Here is a 22,998-nt window from a genome sequence, read left to right as displayed (position 1 = left end):
AAGCCACCTGATAATCTTCCATGAAAACCCTTGTTTCCTTCGTTCGCTTTGTTTCAGAATCTGATTTCAGTCGGACTCTCCTCGGATCTCTTCACTGAAGTTTTGATCGTCTCGCGCAAAGTTTATCCCATTATTTGCACATGTACGGGTCTACTCTAATACGTGGGGATTTTACTGGCCCTCTTTTTATTCCGGGCCTCGGCACACAAGACAAGTCACAACGCCTCACTTCCACAGTTGGATCTGATCAGGATATGAATCTGACTCGGTGTTAAACTCGGCCGAATCAGATGTCATTATTTTAACACCTCCGACATGAATACGCCTTTGGTTTTACAAATTCCGTTATTTGAGGTAGCATATTCCAATCCAAATAGCTAGACAGCTTTGTCCTGTCCAATGGGTCGAAGTGAAAAAGATGTCTGACCAATTATTTTCACCGAGTCCGGCCTGAATTCAGTCAGTCTCACTTGAATGTTATTTACTTTCTCAGTGGTAAACTACACGAGATTCAATTTATACACACGAATAGTGAGAGATGCTAGTGCTTAAGCCTTTCGCCGACCAATTCTGTTGCAGTATGGCTGGAATCACGGGATAATATACAAGAGTATAAGGTTGTTGCAATCATTTTGAAAAGTATGGTACAAATACATTGATTGACACCTGACCTGATCAAGACCGTCTAATAAATTAACCTACCGGTAAAAGATCAAAATCAAATAAAAACAATCTTATCCGTTCGATATAGACATCATTTCGATTTGGTAGTCACAATCTCTAATCGCTACATCAAGTAAGGAAGTTTCTTGGAATCTCCATACTAATTAGCTTTCATCACAAACGTAATGTTGCTAGAGAACGACAGAACTTGAAGTGAAGACGTGAAGTCCGTTTTCAATAAAAACTCTCTTTTCCTCCTCTCTTTAGCTCATTATCATTTTCTCTTTCAAGTTTTGAATTATGTCTCCTTCCATGGCACCAGAATATAACCAAAACCAGCAATATGGTGATGAACTTTTGTTTACAGATGACCCAAACTTTGCGATTCATGGCGAAATATTGATGTTAGTTTTGGTAATATTATTTGCTCTTTTTCTTTCTTTTCTCATTTTTTCTCTTTATGTGAAACATGTTATTCGTAGAAGAAGTTCTCCTGAACACAGTGCCCGTGTGAGTGATTCGAGTAGTACTAACTACAATACCCAACGGACGGATAGTCTCGTTGAAGTTTTAGAATCTGTTGATTGATCAAGTATATGGATGTTTTATTTTTGATTGATGTAATGATTAGAGAACATCTATGCTTCGTGTCATTATGATTTTAACTAGGTATGTAGTAACGTAGCATATACTTGTTTTGTATTATAAGAAATTAGCAGGCTGCAAATAAGCTCCTTGCTTGTATTTTTTTTTTCATTCACTTGCAATTTTCATATAGTCGAATAGTACAATAATTGACAGTGGCCAACTGTATAACTAGATTACCGCAATGCGGTGAGGGGCCGACCGATGTTTGGGAGTGTAACAATTCTAAGGGGATGGGTTTTTATATTTGCAACAATTTTGGTAACAGTGGTTCATAACATTTATAAGTGTAACACTTATATGATACTTATTTTATAACTATTTTGTAACAGTTGTTTGTAACAATTCTGTAATAACAACGGTAGTTTCAGATCATGTGGGCTGAATTTTTCTGGTAATCAATGGTCAAGATTAAAATTAAGCGTATGGGTGACGGTTTTTTTGCCATTTTCACGCCGCATTTACTGTTAATCGGCTCGATTTCCGATCGTTTTGATTGTACCTAACCATAGCCGGGGTTGATGACTCTTCGATTGTCGATCCAATTTCTTAGAAAAACACCAATCGACGTTCAATTTTTGCGATGAAAATTTGAAAAAAAGCATTGCGTGCAATTGTATTTTTTGCCCCATAGTGAACACATAGAAGGATTCCTTCCGTCGACCAAAAATACTAGTAACAAATAAAGTGTACAAAAATTATATACATACACCGGACGCATTCATGGTTAATGTTTGATAGGTTAGTATCTTCGGGTAGAGAGTTTGGAGGTTGGTCCCTAGTTTGTCCTGCTAGAAAAATTTGTCTGTTACATAATTCTTCACTGCAACTTCTTGATCTACATAAATTCCAGACTCTATATTGCTCCCATCTAAATTTAAACAATGCTTCAAAAAAAAAAAAATCTAAATTTAAACATAATGGTCTTTTCTTTGCTTATTTGACATGAGTGGCTTAGGTTTCAGCCAGATCTGGACAAAAGAGTGGTTCATATTTCATTTAGGTTATATATATATATATATATTGTCGAACTAAAGGAAAATGTTTCTCTCCAGTCGGGTCTCTTCTAACCGTTACTCTTGTATTCTAGTTCTCTAACGGCTAGTTAGTGCCAGATCTGGCTGGAATTTCATGACGGAACTCTGAGTTTTCTGATCATCTTTTTATATTCTTTTTTTCCTTTCTGGTCTCTCTTTGTTCTCCAAGATGTATAATCATAGTTGCGCCTGTAATTGTCTCAATCTCTCGATGAATCACATTAATCACCCAAAATCTACAGGCATCTCAAGCATTAGATACATCACAGGCATCACAGGCATAACATGCATCTCTAGGTCCATAAAAAATTCTCAAATTACTATTACTACTGATCAAACTGTCGTCATCATCATCACAAGAATGTCTATTCTATAATCCTACTCTATTTCAACAAAAACCCATGATGTCTCTCACTCCGGTGATATTACAAATTCTTACACTATCTCCCTACACCGGATTAACAACTATACTATTCATCCCCAATACCTGCTTGTGTCAACTATTTTCACTAAATTAAACTCTACCATTCTTATAACTTCTACCCCTATCCCCTGGTCTAATCAAATTTCATGGAAAGTTATTCTACGGAATCATGATAGAATTCACCGGAAATTCTTTCAAAATCATCATTTCTATAAAGTTCAAAACCATCCAAGCCATTCAAATATTAGAACAATCAAACCCAAAAATTATAAATATCCTTACACAAATCATAAACCAGAAAGTAATCCAAATTGTTCCAAAAATAAACAAACAACCAAACCAACTAGTCCAAAATATATGAAGTGCAATACCCGTATTATCAATCAACTTCAATCCAAACCCAACTTTAAAACCCATAGCAAACATAAGATTGAAGTTAAACAAGAAATATGTCAAATTCCTTTACTGAAGAACGAGACCAGTCTTGCTCCGAGTACCCTGACCGATACTCCGAGTCCGAGTCGGACTCTGAGTTATATGTATAACAGGCTCGACATTACGCCTCTTTGGAACGGGGGGATGCTGCTCATACTCAGAATTAACTTCGCCTGCTGCAGAACCACTGGGAGAAATGACAGGTACACTCACTGGAGTTTCAGGCTCATTCATCTCAGGGAAAAACTATGGATAGTTTGGATCGGCAACTGGATCGATATCTGGTCCTCCCATTCCTGCAAAAATTGTACGACCAATCTTACCAGTGGTGGGATAAAGAGAATCCATTACAGGAAAGCGCATTGGCTCATCATATCGCCAGGGTCGACTAGCCAGTTGACGAACCACAAATGTCTCTTCAGCAGAAAGAGTTATCGACCGAAACCCAACTCTACTCAATCCAGATACCATAAATCGGTCATCAACAATAGCAACTCCTTCATGCACCTCGAATGGTCCAAACTTAGGATGATATGCATGCAAGACCCAATCTTTTTTCGAACCCATTTGAGGATGCTAAGAAGAAATTGGAATTCCAGTAACATACCTCTTATCAACATCTCCAACCTCTCTCGATGGAGAAATATTAACCACTCCTTGTGCATCTTGATTACTATTACCTCCTCCAATAGTTGCTTCCTCAATCACAAAAGGGTTGCTAGTATCCTTATTAATGGGAGAAGGCTTTGGTTGATTGAAATACTGCCGTAGTCTCTCAAGTGGAGAATCAACCAGCAACTCATGCACAACTCCTGGTGGCTGGTAGGACTAGAAGATGCCTACAATATTACTAAACCGCAAGTGCACGGCATCTAGAAGATAGATAACGGAAAATACGGGTCGAACCCACAGAGACTAGGTTGGTGTAAAGTTGAATTTCTAAGCCTCACCAGTACTGATTCAAATAACCGAGTTTGTCAAAACGACAAGATGATGACAGTGATTGAAATACAAATACGAATGCAGAAATACAAACAGGGATACAAAAAGAAAGGATTTAAACATACAAGTAAAAATCACTAGGACAACTGAATCCACTGCTTAATCTCTATTAGAAAATCCAGTTATCGACAAAGTTCATTTTTCCCTTATGGAGAACAGCGATGAAGATACAAGTCTCTCACTTATTCAATAAGGAATCAGTCACAATATGTATGGTTTAACATCAACTAGAAGTACCAATCTCTAGCATTAGTTGTCTTTCAACAGCACAACTAATCACATATTAGAATAGATCATTTAAACACAGGTTGAAGCTACAATGTATAATCACTCTAACAACTTAGGATGCCTGACATACTAAGTGAAAGTTATAAATGGCAGCTCTAGGTTGAAACCATCCTTACTCAATAAACACAACAAGACCAATGTCTAAAACATGAACAATCTAGCAGTAAATTAAGAGCTTCATCTATGTCCTAGCTAATAATTTAGAACATGGTGAAAACAGAAGACAAATAGAATTCAAATATAGATAAACTCACGGAAGTGATTGAACTCTATTCTTCTTCAAACTGGTTTTTGTTAAGAACACTCAGAATACAGGAAATTACTTGGAGTATTTCAAACCACACTCCCTTACTCATTGCATACCAAATACATCATAACAACCCTTATTTATACACAGATTTCTTCCCCAATTTTCAATCCCTACAACCAACAGATTCAATACAATACTTAGGGATTTTGTTTCTCGAAACTCACCACTATAGAATACTCTTCATTTATGTGCCGTCACATCACTTATCCTCATCCATTTGACTGATGTTGTCAGTGTTGAAAAGAAGTCAAAATCATAGCTAAATTGACGATGCCATTTGCTTGAGTTCAGCCAACAATTTCCTGCTGCCTTTGAAGTTTGCAAGGGGCAACGAATTCTGACCTAATTTCCATTTGCTTAATCAACACAGCCACCCTATTTCCGTCGATTGCGCGCTGCTGTTGATGATGTTTGCAGAGAGTAACAAAATCAAATCTTTAGCTTGTCCTATTTGTACGAGTCAAAGCCTAGAGTTATGACTGAAATGATAATGGAAAAGATAAGCAACTAGTCTTGACAGGGTAAAAGTGGTGATAGAGGTATGGGTTTGATAGATTTGACATGAAGCTTGTTCTCGATGAGATTGGCAGAGTTAGGGTTGAAATTGACAGGGAGGGTTGTCGGGTGTGTAGGAGAAAGTGAAATGAATGATAGATTAAGGGTCTGTTTGGGTGTGTATAAGAATGGAACTTGGGATTTCTTTAGCTCCAAACATGGGTATCACTTGGATTATGGCCCATTACTTCATTTCACGCTCAAATAATTCTTCTTCTTGATATTCTCAAGCACTAGTAGATCCATTAACTTCACAAGTCTGCTGGCACCCTGGCTGCGTTCTCCACTATACGTGTCTGCCCAACATCGACTTGGTGACTAGCTTGACAGGGCATTGTAGCTCCACTTCCTTCAAAGCACATGTTCAGACAATTCTTTCCATTCCCCTAGAATTACAAACAAAAGTCAGGAAAATTGCTACACAATTTATTTGCAACAAACAAGAACTAAAAAATACATAATTTGGCATAATTACAAGCAATTAGTGCAACAAAATGGCATAAACACCTACAAAAATATAATAATGTGTGCAATATTAGGTGCCCATCAAATACCCCCAAACCCGCTTTTTGCTCGCCCTCGAGTAAAACAGAAAACCAAAAGAAAGGTCTACCTGCGCCACTGGCGCTGGTAAAAATGTATCCAAAAAGTTCTAGGACAAAATATAAGCTCAGATTCCATGAAAGTGATACCTGCATTCAGTTTTTTAGCTCACAACAAATGGATATGTCAATCTAGATTTCAAAGACACAATTCTAGCACTGAAACAACTAAGGACATGTGATAAGAGTGTAAAGTGTATCTCCCTGGGACATGCATAGAAAATGATTTACTCTAGGAATTTATGACTGCCAATCGTTTAGAGATAGTTTCAGGCTAAGAACTGAATTCAAAGCCAAGCTAGCTGTCCGGATTTACGAGAATTGTGAATGTTCACCTAAGAGTTGGTGATATTTCAGCTTACCCGCGTTGTACATCGATGGCTAAACCCTCCTTGCATATTACAAGACCATTTACAACACAAAATCAATAAAGAACATTGACTGCATATTTACATTGACTACTCTCATTTTGAGGCAAGAGAGATACTTTAACACTTTTACTGAAATAGAACATAATAAATACTGAGTACTTCTTTTTTCTTTCTTTTTCTTTTCATTTTTCATTTTTTTTTTCATTTTTTTTTAATAACTGGTTTTTCTTCTGACTTTTCAACTAAATTTTAATCTGACTTTGCAATAACAAGAGATACAAACACAGAATGACACAACAACTTTACATAAAAGCTCAAAAATACATTACATGACACTTTTAGCAAGAGGCAGCCCTTTTCGATGCACCCGGTCAAATTCAATGGTTGCTTTTCTTAACGTAACCTCCATCTTCTATCTCAGCCAACCAGAGAACAAGCTAGTCAAGTCTCATTCAATATTATAGATGATTGGCAGCCTACTTAACCTATGAAACACTGACGCTATACACGCTTGGTCGATCGTGCATGTGCAAATTTTCTATATCACATGTAAATTGTGCTAGAATCAGGGGTGCCTTATCATCTAGACTAAGAATCCTAAGATATTATATCATGTACAGGTATCACAGATCAAGGTAAATGAGCTCCGTTTTTCATTTTTCATTCATTTTTTTTAAGATGTTATCTATTCACAAGATTCAAACATACCAAAACACTACAAAATTCATGTACACCCAAACCTATGCTAAACAGTGTCCTTAATGTTTCTAAGGATTCACAAATTATAACATGCCATAAAGTTCATGAAGATAAGAAAGGTTAGAGAGTACCAGATCCAAAAAGTGTTGCCAAACAAGATAGTTGAGCAGCAAGGTAGATATCACCGAAAAACAGAGATTATGCAGCAAAAACTAGCGTAACAAACTAAAACTGAAAGAAAGCAAAAGACAGATAATGAAATTCTAAACCTGGTATGTACAAGGGTGAACCACTTCAGTCCACATAGATGAGATCTGCAAGATCAGTTGTTTCAATTTCAGGTGGAATTGGTTCAAGGAACGACTTCAATCTCTGCCCGTTGACTTTGAAGACGTTCTTAGTTGCTACGTCTTCGAGTTCTACATCTCCATGAGGGAATATTGTTCGCACCATGAACGGGCCTGTCCATCTAGAGCGCAATTTACCTGTAAAAGATGCAAACGTGAGTTGTACAATAAAACTTTCTGTCCAGGCATGAATGACTTGCGCAAAATGCGCTTTTCATGGAACACCTTCATTCTATCTTTGTACATCTTTGCATTATCATAAGCATCATTCCTCAGTTCTTCCAAATCGTTGAGTTGGAGTTTCCGTTGGGTACCTTCCTTATCAAGAGAAAAGTTAAGTTTCTTAACTTCTCAATATGCTCGATGTTCTAGCTCAACAAGTAAATGACAAGGTTTTCTATACACAAGTCTGTACGGAGACATGCCAATAGTGGTTTTATACGTTGTTCTATAGGCCCAAAAGCATCATTCAATAGTAATGACCAATCTTTTCTAGACTGGTTAACCGTCTTTTCAAGAATATGCTTAATCTCCCTATTAGAAACCTCTACTTGGCCACTGGTTTGTGGATGGTATGGGGTTGCGACTTTATGAGTTATTTCATACTTGCGAACTAAAGACTCAAAAGACCTGTTGCAAAAGTGTGAACCACCATCATTGATTATAGCTCTAGGGGTGCCAAAACGAGAAAATATGTTTTCTTTTAAGAAGGACGGAACCATCCTATGGTCATTTGTTTTGGTTGCAACTGCTTATACCCACTTAGAAACATAATCAACAACAACAAGGATGTATAACTTACCTTCAGAATTGGGAAACAGACCCATGAAATCAATTCCCAAAACATCAAACAGTTCAACAATCAAAATAGGGTGCAATGACATCATGTTTCTCTTGGAAATACTTCCTAGTTTCTGACAACGTTCACAAAATAAGCATGGCAGTCTTTGAATAAAGATGGCCAATAAAACCCACTCTGCAAGACTTTTGCAGCAGTCTTCTTGGCACTGAAATGGCCACCACATGCTTGGTCGTGACAAAAAGATATCACATCCTTTTCCTAATGATTTGGTCCGGGCAGTACTTAGACAGGTAAGGGTCATCCCAAAATAAGTATTTAACTTCAGCCAAGAACTTAGAACGGTCTTGTCTAGATCAATGTGAAGGCATTCTTCACGTAGAAAGATAGTTCACAATGTCAGCAAACCAAGGATACTCAGACACAAGCATTAATTGTTCATTAGGAAAAAACTCTCTAATCTGCACGGACTCATCAATATACTCAACATTTAATCTAGACAAGTGATCAACAACAACATTTTCTGAACCTTTCTTATCTCGAATTTCAAGATCAAATTCCTGCAATAATAGTATCCATCGGATAAGACGGGCTTTAGCATCCTTCTTAGAAAGAAGAAATTTCAGCGCAGCATGATCAGTGTATATGATGACCTTAGACCCTATCAAGTATGACCTAAACTTGTCCAATGCAAAAACAACAGCAAGCAACTCCTTCTCGGTAGTTGAGTAGTTAAGTTGAGCATCATTAAGAGTCTTGCTAGCATAGTATATCACATATGGAAGTATATTGACGCGCTGTCCTAAAACAACACCAACAACAAAATCAGACGCGTCACACATGATTTCAAATGGCAATTTCCAGTCAGGTGGTCGGACTATAGGGGCTGAAATTAGAAGAGTTTTGAGTTCTTCCCATGCACGCACACAAGCATCATCAAATACAAAAGCAACATATTTACCAAGTAGATTACACAGTGGCCTTGAAATCTTTAATGAATCTACGGTAGAAACCAGCATGGCCTAAAAATGATCCAACCTCCCTCACAGAGCGAGGTTGCGGCAAGTGTTGAATCAGGTCAACTTTAGCTCTATCTACTTCTATGCCTTTTTCAGAGATGATGTGTCCTAGAACTATGCCTGAGTTCACCATAAAATGACACTTTTCCCAATTCAAAACCAAAATTTTCTCTTTACATCTAATCAACACACGAGTGAGACGGTTCAAACATTCATCAAAAGAAGATCCAAACACAGAGAAATCATCCATAAAGATCTCAAGGAAGTTATCCATCATGTCAGAGAAAATGCTCATCATACAACGTTGAAATGTGGCGGGTGCATTACACAACCCAAAGGGCATACGACGATAAGCAAATTGATAGACACATTTTTGTGTCTAATTTGTCCTCAATGTCCGTATTGTTGGAACTCTATTTTTGTACTAATATTGTGTTTTTATGTATTTTTAGGAAATAAACATTTTTGGAAAATTCGGCTCGAAAAGTTGATTTTGGCACCCCCGGAGGACAAGTGTTATTCGGACTCTCGCTTTTGGATAAGGGGTAACCTAATTACTAAGGGGCACCCCCAGGTCACCCCCAAGGAAGCTGCTATTCGCACCCCAGTTCTGGTTAGGGGGAGGACATCTTCTTCCCAAATTCAAAAACCAAAAATTGGCGGGAAAAATTGTTCTTGAACTGCCGTGACTAGGGTTGAGGATTTGAAGGTGTTCCAGTGAGATTCAACGTCCCAAATTAAATGGGTTTGTTCCTAGGGCCTATATAGAGCTGGTATGGGTGTTGGATTCGGTCAAAATTGGTTAGATAACCGGTGGTAATCAAATCAGGGAAGATATTCTAAAATAGGAAAAATATTCTATTCTTGGAATTCTTGGATGGAAGAGACGTGCATGGGTTGATGCTATTGGCTGGAAATAATCCCTACAGCTCAAGGATGATGCGTGAGAAGAGATAAAACAGGGAACAATCCGTAACAAATCAGAAAATTAAAGAAAAAATATCGGGAATATTTTCATGCACTGTCGAGTAATGGGAAGATTTTTTGGATTAATGAGAAGTTATTCTTGGTCCAAAGGTGTATAAATATAACTATCGGGTTAGCATAGAGGGGTGTCGAGAGTTTGGGGTCAAGAGGAGGTCCAGAGAAGCAGAAATCAAGAGTTGATGAAACTCTGTTGCTGCTGCTGATGATGATGAAGAACACCAAGAACACGAAGAACGGACTCGCAAGGACAGTCGTTTATGAACAGTATCTAAGACACACAGCCGTGGGTCGCAGCGCAGTCTAAACATCAGCAGCACTTGTCTTTTATCGTTCATTCTGTGACGCTTTTTGTGCGTCACAGATTACAGTTTTACACCATTTTCTCTTCTTCTCATCATTTGTAAACCATTTTTAAGCCATAATAAATTATTTTGAGAGCATTTTTACTATGATGAGTTAAACCCCAACACTGGGACGACGGAGGAGGCCGAGCTTCATACATGGGTAATTTTATTAATTCTTTTTAAGACTTTTGCATTAAAAATTAATTGAAATATGATTTTATTAAATTGGGTGTTATTTGATTAGATGGGTCATGCTTAGCTTAGGTGATTTGATGTTTCATGCTTAACATTTACAATCAATGTTTTGAGAATCTACTTTGGCAAAATAAGAGTCCATATATGTTTTGAGCGATTATTGTTGAGAATAAATCATTGAGCCCTGTGTTATGAAGATTGGCCGAATCATTAGTCCCAGTACCTCTCACCATTGTTAATATTTTTGTATATATATTTTTATTAAATCTAAAAATTCCATTTCCTTCACAAGTCCGAGAGTTTGAACCTCATTACTACAACCTCAAAAAAATCTTTAATAACAAATGTTCCAAACAGACATGTAAATGTAGTCTTTTCCTGATCTTCAGGTGCAATATGAATCTGATTGTAACCAAAAAAGCCATCTAAGAAAAAATAATGGCTATGCCTAGACAACCGTTCTAGAATTTGGTCGATGAATGGAAGAGGGAAATGGTCTTTCCTTGTTACTGTGTTCAACTTCCTATAGTCAATGCAAACTCGCCACACTGTGGTTACTCGAGTAGGAACTAACTCATCTTTATCATTTTGAATTACAGTAACACCTGACTTTTTCGGCACAACCTGAATGGGACTAACCCATTTGCTATCTGAGATCGAGTACATGATACCCGCATCAAGAAGTTTTAGAATCTCACCCTTAACAACTTCTTTCATGTTAGGATTGAGTCTCCTCTGCATTTCCCTAGATGGTTTAGCATTTTCTTCAAGATTTATATGATGCATGCACACAGTGGGACTTGTGCCTTTAATATCTTAGATTGTCCATCCTAATGCTTCTTTATGCTCCTTAAGTACTTCTAAAAGCGTACTCTCTTGTTCTGTGTCTAAGGAAGATGAAATGATTACAGGAAAAGTATTAGAAGATCCCAAAAATACATATTTAAGAGTACCAGGCAATGGTTTCAGCTCGAGCTTTGGTGGCTCAACAAGAGACGGGACAGACTTGGATTCAGAGAGTGGAAGTGGCTCCACTCTAGCTTTCCATTTGGTGGTGTCCATGAGAGGTGCAGATTCAAGCAAATAATTCACTTCACTTATGTATTCATCACCAAACAGAACAAGTTAAAACTATTCAAACAAGTATGCAAAGGGTCAACAGACATGTTAGTAGACAACGAGTCAGCAATCAAACTCTCAATCATGTTGATTTCATGCACATTATCATCAACATCAAGATATGAATGTTGTTGGCTAGCATTTAAAACATTCAACTCCACAGTCATGTTACCAAACGACAATTAATGATTGCATTGAACGTCGCCAAGAAAGGACGTCCTAAAATGACAGGAATGTGACGGTCTGGGTTTTGCACATGCTGAGTATCCAATACAATGAAGTCCACAGGAAAATAGAACTTATCAAACTTAATCAAAACATCGTCTACCACACCACGTGGCACTTTGACGGATCTGTCCGCCAATTACAGAGTTATAGGTGTTGGTTTTAACTCTCCAAGACCCAACTGTACATACACTTAATATGGCAGTAGGTTAACACTTGACCCTAAGTCCAGTAACGCCTTATTGACCGTATGGTCACCTATCATGCATGTGATTGTGGGACAACCTAGGTCTCTAAATTTAGGTGGAGTCTTGTTTTGAATGATAGAACTTACCTGTTCAGCCAGAAAAACACGTTTGTGCACATTAAGCTTGCGATTTTGTGTGCACAGATATTTCAGGAACTTAGCATAACCAGGATTCTGCTTGATTGCTTCAAGAAATGGGATGTTGATGTTCACTCGTTTGAACATCTCTAACATATCATTGTAATGGGTACCTTTCTTTGGTGCACCAACCTTTGAGGAAATGGAGCAACAGGAACATTAGCTGGCAAAGAAACATTAACATCAATAGAATTTTTTTAGATTTACAAACATGCTCAGAGTCATTTTCTACAACGGATGTTTTCTGTGGCGTTGTATGCAATGATGAGTCTGACTCAGACTCACGAGTCTTTGGTACACCTACGTTGTTATCAACAATTTTACCACTACGAAGAGTGGTGACAGCATGTGCAGTCTCATTACAATTAGATGTACTTGCCTGAAATGTGCCTTTCGGATTTTGCTGAGGTTGACTAGGGATTTTACCCTTTTACCTATCATTTAGAGCATCACAGATTTGGCCCAATTTAAGTTCTAGACTAGAAAACCTTTGGTCATTCAACTTCTGATATTGCAAAAAAAATTGATTCATTTGGTTTACACCATCATCAAAGCTAGGCCTTTTCTCTACAGGGTACTGTGTGTGCGATTGTACTTGGGGGTTTCTAGGATATGAATATCCTTGTGTGTTTCCTGAATTTCCCCCTTGTACAGGGCCCTTGAACCATGAAAAGTTAGGGTGGTTTCTCCACCCTGGGTTATATGTCTGAGAATAAGGGTTATTCTCATGCTTTTGATACAAAACATTAGCTTGTTTAAGCCTGGACTCTTGAAATGCATGTAATTGTGGGAAGTTATCAACAAGATGATCAGAACTATTACATACATCACAAATAGAAACTTCAACTTGGTTACAAGTAGTTGCAGCAGATTTTATATTTTTCTCTAGTTCTAAAGCCTCAAGCCTCCTAGTCAATGATGTTATTTTCGCATTACCCTCAAAGTAAGAATCTATCTTATGAACACTATCCCTGTTGGTCGACTTCATAGGTTCTCTAACAGACTCCCATTGCCGAGTTTTCTCGGCAACTTCATGTAAAAAGGTCCATGACTCGTCGGCACTTTTATATGTGAACTCACCATTGCACATTGCTTCAACCATGGATCGAGTGGAAAAATCCAACCCTTCATATAGAATTGTTGATAGTATCCATTGTTCGAAACCATGGTGAGGACATTCCAGTAAGAAATCATTAAACCTTTCTAGACACTTGGACAATGTCTCACCATCTAGTTGAACAAAACTATTGATATCTTGACGAATGGTGCTGTTTTGTGATTTGAGAAGAATTTTTTGAAAAATTCTTTCGTAAGTTCATCCCAACTTCTAATGGACTGAGGCCGTAAAGAATATAAACAACATTTGGCTTTTTCCTTCAAAGAAAAAGGAAATAAACGCAATTTCAGGGACTCTTCTGTCAACTGATTGAATCTGAGAGCCCCATAAATCTCCTCAAAGTATCTCACGTGATGGTAAGGGTTTTCAGCATCAACCCCTCGAAACACAGGGAGCATGTGTATCGTGCTCGCCTTTAACTCCAAATGACCAGCAGTTTCTGGTGGAACAATGCAAGAGAGATGGCTTGTCCTCGTGGGGTACAAGTAATCTTTGAGACTGCGGGGTTGGACTATCTCGTCACCCATTGTCTCAGGTTGGTCAGGTGTTTCCTTGACAGACACAAGAATCTCAACTATGTCCTCTCGCTGAATTCTAACTAGACGATTGGTCTGGTCTCGAAAAGTCACAATCATAGCCCAACAGACATACCATTCAACATGTTATACACCCAGTTAACCAGGCATAAATTCAACTCAATTCAGAAACCAAGCACAACACAGTTCCGAGTCTCAATTCAGGGTTTATGTGAATGAATGTATGGACTATGCAAACATACATACAGACATCATGTTATGCAAAAGTTGATAATGCACAGTGAAATAACAACTTCAGCTAGCAAGTAAATTACCCAAATGTCACGGGATCATACACAAAGATGTTATAAGTGGCAGGGATTTGAAAATGCTTAGCAACTAGTTTAGTTTGCATGCAAGATGGTGTATCATTCAAGACAAGGATATTAAAGTTGAGGCACGATACCTCCGGTATAAGACCGGGTTTAGGCACAACCTACAGGTTGTCTCGCAATCTTTTTTTCCTCACCTTTGGTTTGAAAAGTAGCACCACAGGTACTTGTTGAGCTCAAAAGACGAATTTCAGTAACCAGATATACGCTGATAAAGCAAAATCACGACAGTACATACACTGATTATGAATATCTGAGAAATGACTCTACAACATGACTAAGATTCTGATTTACACTGATTTGCTAATCAGAACAGATTAAGCTATCAGTAACAAGGCAGTGACAATGGAACATGATGAAGCTAACACAGACTGCAAAGAGTTATAGAGTCTCAGAAAAATTTCAAAAAGGACAGATGAAATGTGAAACAACTATTTGAACTGATATTTTATAGGGTGATATTGAACTATTTTATACAACTACAGTATTAGGCACATGAACTGACTGATATGCAAAGATTGAAACTACAAGAATACTATGAATTATAAATGCAAATAACTAAGCCTAGCTTTGGCAATGATACAGCTAACTGAAACAAGGTGCAGATATGCGATGAAACTGAAAATCAAAAACTACAGCTAAACTAACACTAAGATGCAGACTTAACACTATAGTATGCAACAAACTCAAATTGGTTCAGACTTGCAGGAATTGAGTGATACAGGACAATGATTCTACAAAACTACAGCTAAGATTACAAACCTAAGATGCAAATGTGAAGGCTAAATTACAAATTTTCTAAGTTACGCTAACACAGTACCAAGAAGGAACTTTTTTTTTAGAAGCTACAGTTTTAACAAGGACACAATAAGAAGTAACAACAATATTTACAGATTCTTAACGGACTACTTCACTGAGAATACTAAAAGCAACATAGCTTAACAATATTATAACCTAGGCTATAGATGCAGACAACTCAACTAGATATACCATAAAACAATAATGCAACTACCCTAACTGAACACAAGATGCAAGAACGCAATCAAAAATGAAAACCAGAACCTACAGCTAGAACTGATACTGAGATGCAGATTACAAAAACTTGTGAACTATACTTCTGAGATAAGACTGCAAAGGTAAAAAGAAAGAAAATTCAAAATATTCACGGATTCCTAACTTAGTGAAGTGAGTATATTACAAACTGAGATAGTAAAACACAGCTGAGAACTGGTTTACAAGAAGAGACCAGTTACAAAAGAGACTGACTGAAACTACAGGAGCAGAAAATAAAGATGCAGTTACATGATGATTAAAGGCTACAACTAGATGCAAAGACAGTTTCAACAATGCAAGATATATGAACAAGTGAATTGACTAAGCTATGATGCAGCAACACATTTACAGATATTAGTGAACTATTAAACTGAGAAACACAACAGAAGACTTATTATGCTAAACAAAATATAGTACTATGCGAGTGAAAGACTAAACAGCTTAGTCATACTAACAGTAACTGGAAAACAGGTAGAATTCGAACAAATATTTATAAGACTGAACTGAAAATCAGTAAAGAGAAACTTTAGATCACTACACCGCTACCGAGTCCCTGGCAGCGGCGCCAAAAATTTGGTAGGACTAGAAGATGCTTACAATATTACTAAACCGCAAGTGCACGGCGTCTAGAAGATAGATAACGGAAAATACGGGTCGAACCCACAAAGACTAGGTTGGTGTAAAGTTGAGTTTCTAAGCCTCACTAGTACTGATTCAAATAACCGGGTTTGTCGAAACGACAAGATGCTGGCAGTGATTGAAATAGAAATAGGAATGCAGAAATATAAACAGGGATACAGAAAGAAAGGATTTAAACACACAAGTAAAAAGCACTAGGACAACTAAGTCCACTGCTTAATCTCTACTAGAAAATCCAGTTATCGACAAAGTTCATTTTTCCCTTATGGAGAACAACGATGAAGATACAAGTCTCTCGCTTATTCAATAAGGAAGCAGTCACAATATGTATGGTTTAACAACAACTAGAAGTACCAATCTCTAGCATTAGTTGTCTTTCAACAGCATAACTAATCACAGATTAGAATAGATCATTTAAACACAGGTTGAAGCTACAATGTATAATCACTCTAACAACTTAGGATGCCTGACATACTAAGTGAAAGTTATAAATGGCTCTAGGTTGAAACCATCCTTACTCAATAAACACAACAAGACCAATGTCGAAAACATGAACAATCTAGCAGTAAATTAAGAACTTCATCTATGTCTTAGCTAAGAATTTAGAACATGGTGAAAACAGAAGGCAAATAGAATTCAAATATAGATAAACTCATGGAAGTGATTGAACTCTATTCTTCTTCAAACTGGTTTTTCTTAAGAACACTCAGAATACAGGAAATTACTTGGAGTATTTCAAACCACACTCCATTGCTCACTGCATACTAAATACATCATAACAACCCCTATTTATACACAGATTTCTTCCCCAATTTTCAATCCCTACAACCAACAGATTCAATACAATATTTAGGGATTTCGTTTCTCGAAACTCACCACTATAGAATACTCTTCATTTATGTACCACCACAGCACTTATCCTCATCCATTTGACTGATGTTGTCAATATTGAAAAGAAGTCAAAATCATAGCTAAATTAACGACGCCATTTGCTTGAGTTCAGCCAACAATTTCCTGCTGCCTTTGAAGTTTTCAAGGGGAAACGAATTCAGACCTAATTGCCATTTGCTTAATCATCACAACCACCCTATTTCCATCGATTGCGCGCTGTTGTTGATGATGTTTGCAGAGAGTAACAAAATCAAATCCCTAGCTTGTCCTATTTGTACGAGTCAAAGCCTAAGGTTATGATTGAAATGATAATGGAAAAGATAAGCAACTAGTCTTGATAGGGTAAAAGTGGTGATAGAGGTATGGGTTTGATAGATTTGACATAAAGCTTGTTGTCGATGAGATTTGCAGAGTTGGGTTGAAGGGGGGGGGGGGGGGGGGGGGGGGGGGGGGGGGGGGGGAAGGATGGGGGTTTTCGGGTTTGTAGGAGAAAGTGAAATGAATGATAGATTAAGGGTCTGTTTGGGTGTGTATAAGAATGGAACTTGGGCTAGGCTTCTTTTCTTTAGCTCCCAACATGGGTATCACTTCGATTGTGGCCCATTACTTCATTTCATGCTCAGATAATTCTTCTTCTTGAGATTCTCAAGTATTAGTAGATCCATTAGATTCACAAGTCTGCTAGCACCCTGGCTGCGTTCTCCACTATACGTGTCTGCCTAACATCGACTTGGCGACTAGCTTGACAGGGCATTGTAGATCCAATTCCTTCAAAGCACATGTTCATACAATTCTTTCCATTCCCCTAGAATTACAAACAAAAGTCAGGACAATTGCTACACAATTTACTTGCAACAAACAAGAACTATAAAATACACAATTTGGCATAATTACAAGCAATTAGTGCAACAAAATGGCATAAACACATACAAAAAGATAAGAATGTATGCAATATTAGGTGCCCATCAGTGGCCCATCTTGATGCAGACACTACTCGATCTTCACATCCACATTATGCTGAAGATCATCCAAATACCAAGAGAAGCTTTCTTCAAATTCAGGCGATTCACAACCTTGTGGAAAATTAATTCCATAAGGTAATCGATCGATGGTATATTCATGAGGATCTACCATTGAATCCTTGGCTCAACATCAACCTCAACCATCTTTCGCTTGACTTTTCGATCCAATTCTTCTCAGCATCAGGCATGTTGATTGGATTGTTAGGATGTTTAACAGGAGAGAAAGGGGAAATACAGAAGAACTGTATAAGAAATTAGAACTGTTTCTAACTCTTGAAGGAGATCTTATAAAGACATCCATCGAATGGTGTTGGGTCTTCTCACCATTAATTGGCTACGATTACCAAAGAGAAAACCCTTCCGTCACCAACACAGTCTTTCCCTACTCCGTCGTTTCAATTTTCCCGCAACTAGAGCATCATTACCTACATCCTAAGAGGATTAAATGCTCTCCTTTGTTGCTAATTAATCCTTCTTTACATTTCTTGACATATGGAGAGTGGAGGATGGCATACATTACACTTGGCACAAAAACGAGTTCGGTGCTTATAAATGTACGATCCTATGCATATTCCAATCACACACTCACAACTCAGAAGATCACAAATCTGAATAGATCAAATGACACATCTGATTGGTATTCTGATTCTCCTCTGGCCACGATAAAGCTAGCCTTAAAAGTTGACAAATAATACCACTCCCTAAGGCTCAGTATCTCCCTTTCTCATTCTCATAATTTATTTATTATCTCCCAGGACAATGAATTTAATTATCTATTTTATGAGGATACCAGATTAGCTAGTATAAGCCTTATGCAAATCATAGTTCGTTATCATATGCATGCCACTAATTTCAAAAATTCCAACAAAGTAGATTCCTTTACCATAAATAGAACTCACAGGTTAACCAACCATTACCATACGCATAAATATTATTTCTCAGGTATTTGGTGTATTGACAGGTCACCCTCACAAGGTTTTCCAGTAGTCAACAACATCAAATTGGTCAGCAAAGCTAAGCAACACAGGCTCTGGAATCACATAAACAACACATGGAGTATGTACTTCCTTTGAGTTGGCATTTGGAATATTGAGCAATGTCCTTATCACCTGCATAGTAACAACAAATAGTACCCCAGCATACAAAAAATTTACACTTCAAAATTCAAATTAAAGTGCTTAGTACCAGTACTACTCATAACACTTTCCTCCCTTATACTCTCATAATCATCACCATTACCAGAAAAAAATTCAGTCCAAAGTTTTCATGGCTTCCACCCCAGGAACTAAACCAACAGATCAAGTTGAAAATCTGGTTGAATAAATGAACTCCTCCTTAAACATTCCAGAAGACCTATTCCCCAAAGTCTTTATCAACTACGAGAACACTCTACCAAAAAGAAAGAAGACTGGAAATGGGTTTTTATTGGCAGATTCTGTAGCAAAATCTCCTATGAAACCAAAACTATCTCCAGGTTCATAAACTCAAACTGGGAGCTTGAGAGAAATGCAGAGGTGAATCTTTGGAAAAATAGAAGGGACTATTAATCTATCAGACTTGGTAGCATAGAAGATTACAAGGTCTTTAGAAGAGGAGGCACCAGAGGAATTTTTGACAAACTCAGAGTTTTAACTAAAGTCCCACCTGCTGGACCCGATTTCATTGATGAAGCTAATTTTTATAATGTCAGGATTTGGGTACTAGTCAAAAGAGTTCCCAGGCACATTATTCCTGATAAGAGAAATATTCTTAAACCAGTTGGAATCTTCCAAGAAGCTAAAAAATCTTGTGGAAGAGATGAAGATGAAAAAAATTTGGAAGTATTCTTAACCATTGATATCACTAGAGCTCTGAAATTTGGTATTGATGCTTATGAAACTCCTCTACCTCTCACTGGCTTGAATTGGATCATGCCTTGAATGTCATTGCTTTCTGCAAAGTCTACAGAATCTTTGACCATCCTGGTCCTCTATGTGAGGAAAAAGAAGAAAATCCTCAAAATATCACTCACAATACACATCCATCTAATCTGAATAACTCTCACCCCTCAAAATCCAACACCCAAAACAATTCTACTACCCGTATCCCTCAAACCACTATCTAGAGAATGAACTATTCAAACAAAGATGTTGCTGAGGAGTTTGCTCTCAAAATGAGGCTTGCTCAGAGACAAATCATTCTCAAGAATAGTTCAGAAGAACTGGATGGTCCTGAGGACTATATCATATTTAAAGATGGTCTGCATCAACCCATAAGTGAAGAAATCCCAGCAAACAACATTGAAGTCATAGCTTTCTAAAAAAAGCATAGAAAAATTATTGAAAGCAGCAGGATTAAGGACAAAATGTTGAAGAAAAAAGGCACCAACATCAAAGTTGTTGCTAGGAAACTTCAACATAATCCTGAGAATAGTCTGAAGAATGATATCAATCCTGAAACTATTTTCCCAAAAATCATTACAAGCAACAATCTTATAAATACAAATCATTCTACACCCAGTCTCTTTGAATCCTCACCTTCTTTGTCTGACATTCAAAACCAAACCAATGAAGATTTCAACAACCAAAAGAAGATTCTTTGGGAAAGGAGAAAGAAGGAGTTCAAACTCAAGGTTGTCGATACTGATTGTCATCCCCAATTGATGGACCCAAAAAGAAAACTCTATATACACATACTGAAAATCTTCTCTATCATTGGGACCAAAATTAACCCACCAAGAAGAGCAACACTTAGGTAATGCATATGGAGGAAGATCAGCTGACTGACTTGACTACTGGCAACCTTGAGGGAACAAACTCATTCCAAGAACCCAGGGTACAATATTCTATCCATCACATTCCCTTACTTAAGCTGAATAATATTTACATCATGATCACTCTAGATATGATTCCTTTACTCATGCATAAATCATGGATCCTCAGAATAACCATTCTCCATAAAAATCATTGCTTAGGATATATCATCATAATCTTCTCTTATCCTACTGTTTCATATTTTTGGAAATTCTTCTTTATCATGACTTGGAACTGCCAAGGCAATAGGAAAACAAAATACTAGTAGACACCTGAATAACATGTTAAATAAGCATAATCCTGACATCTTCGTTTTATTTGAAACTAAACAATAATCTAAGAACCTGAAAGCAATCCCTAGTAACATATGGGTCACTAGTTTCTGGTTTTGTAAAACCTAGAGGAAAAGCTAAAACTGCTGAAGGCCTTGCCCTAGCTTGGAAAACCAACTTAGATGTCACTATATAAGATTTCTCTAATAATCATATTAGTGTCATTGTTACACCTAGCATAGGGATACCTTGGTTATTCACAGGTTATTATGGCAACCCCTATACTACTCTTGATAAACTTCATTCTTGGAAAATGATTAAAAACACTGACAAGATTAATTCCTTGCCTTGGATGATAATGGGTGATCTTAATTTTGTGTTGCATGACCATGAAAAATTTAGTCAACATGCTATAAATTCTTATGAAGCTAATATCTTTTTGGAAAAGTTGGAAGAAGCTAATCTCACTGATTTGGAATAAAGTGAGTGTCCTTTCACTTGGACAAATAAAAGAGTGGGTCCTCAGCTTACTGAACAAAGATTAGACATATATATATGCCTAGCTAATGAATATTGGCTTGGAATTCACCCAAACTCTACCATTTCCAACCTACCAGCTATTGGTTCTGATCACAACCCCATCATTCTCAACACCAATCCCAATTGGAAACATGGCCATATTCCATTCAAATTCTTTAGTCCTTGGCTATATCATAAAGATTGTAAATACATCATAGTTGAATGCTGGAAGACAAAACATAAAGGTTCTCTTTCTATTAAGATTGCTAGGAAGTTAAGGGACATTAAAATCAAACTCAAGAAATGGAATAAGGAAGTTTATGGTAATATTTAGACCAATCTTGAGGAAATTCCACAACACTTGGACTGGATCATAAAAAACCAATTCACTATCAATAGAGGTCATGAAATCAGAGAGGCTAAAAAGATGGTTGAACACTGGCAGAATGTTCAAGAATGTTCTTGGAAGACCAAAAGTAGAGATCAGCTCATCAAGCTTGGGGACACAAATACCAGTTTCTTTCACATCTCAGCTAAAAAAAAGATACAGAAGAAATTAAATTATCTCAATTCAAAAATAAGGTGGTACCTGGCTTCACAATAGCAATGATATTTCCCTCTGCTTTATAAATCATTTTGCCAACATAGTTTCTGTTGAACCAATTTCCATTAATCAATATATCATAAACCTCATCCCTACTACTACTATCACCAATGATGAAAACATTAACCTTCTAAAGATACCTGATGCTGTGGAAATCAAAGTTATCCTTTTTAGCATAGCAGGGGACAAAGATCCGGGTCCTAATGGTTTCCCACCTAATTTCTTTCAAGCTAACTGGGAACTAGTGGGATATGACATCATCAACATGGTTCAAAAAAAAATTCAACTATGGTTTTCTCCTTAAAGAAATGAACTCAACCTTCATTTCCCTCATTCCTAAAACTAAAAACCCCACCGCCCCCTCTCAATTCAGACATATATCTTTATGCAATACCACATACAAAATCATATCCAAGCTTCTTGATCAAAGACTCAAACCCCTTCTCCCTAAACTGATTTCTCCATTCCAATCTGCCTTTATCCATGGCGGACTAATTTCTGACAATATTGCTATAGCCCATAAACTCATACACCATATGAATATCAGGAAAGGGAAAAAAGGAGCCAATGGTACTATGGGCATCAAGATTGATATGACCAAAGCCTTTGATAGGGTCAGTTGGGAGTTTCTCATCAAAGTTATGACCCAAATGGGATTTAGCACCCAGTGGTGCAAATTAATTCATCAATGTATCTCCACCACCAACTTATCCCATTATCCCATTATCTAT

The sequence above is a fragment of the Papaver somniferum genome, unplaced genomic scaffold (assembly GCF_003573695.1).
Source record: "Papaver somniferum cultivar HN1 unplaced genomic scaffold, ASM357369v1 unplaced-scaffold_19, whole genome shotgun sequence".
Lineage (NCBI taxonomy): Eukaryota > Viridiplantae > Streptophyta > Magnoliopsida > Ranunculales > Papaveraceae > Papaver > Papaver somniferum.
This window is presented reverse-complemented; position numbering follows the sequence as displayed.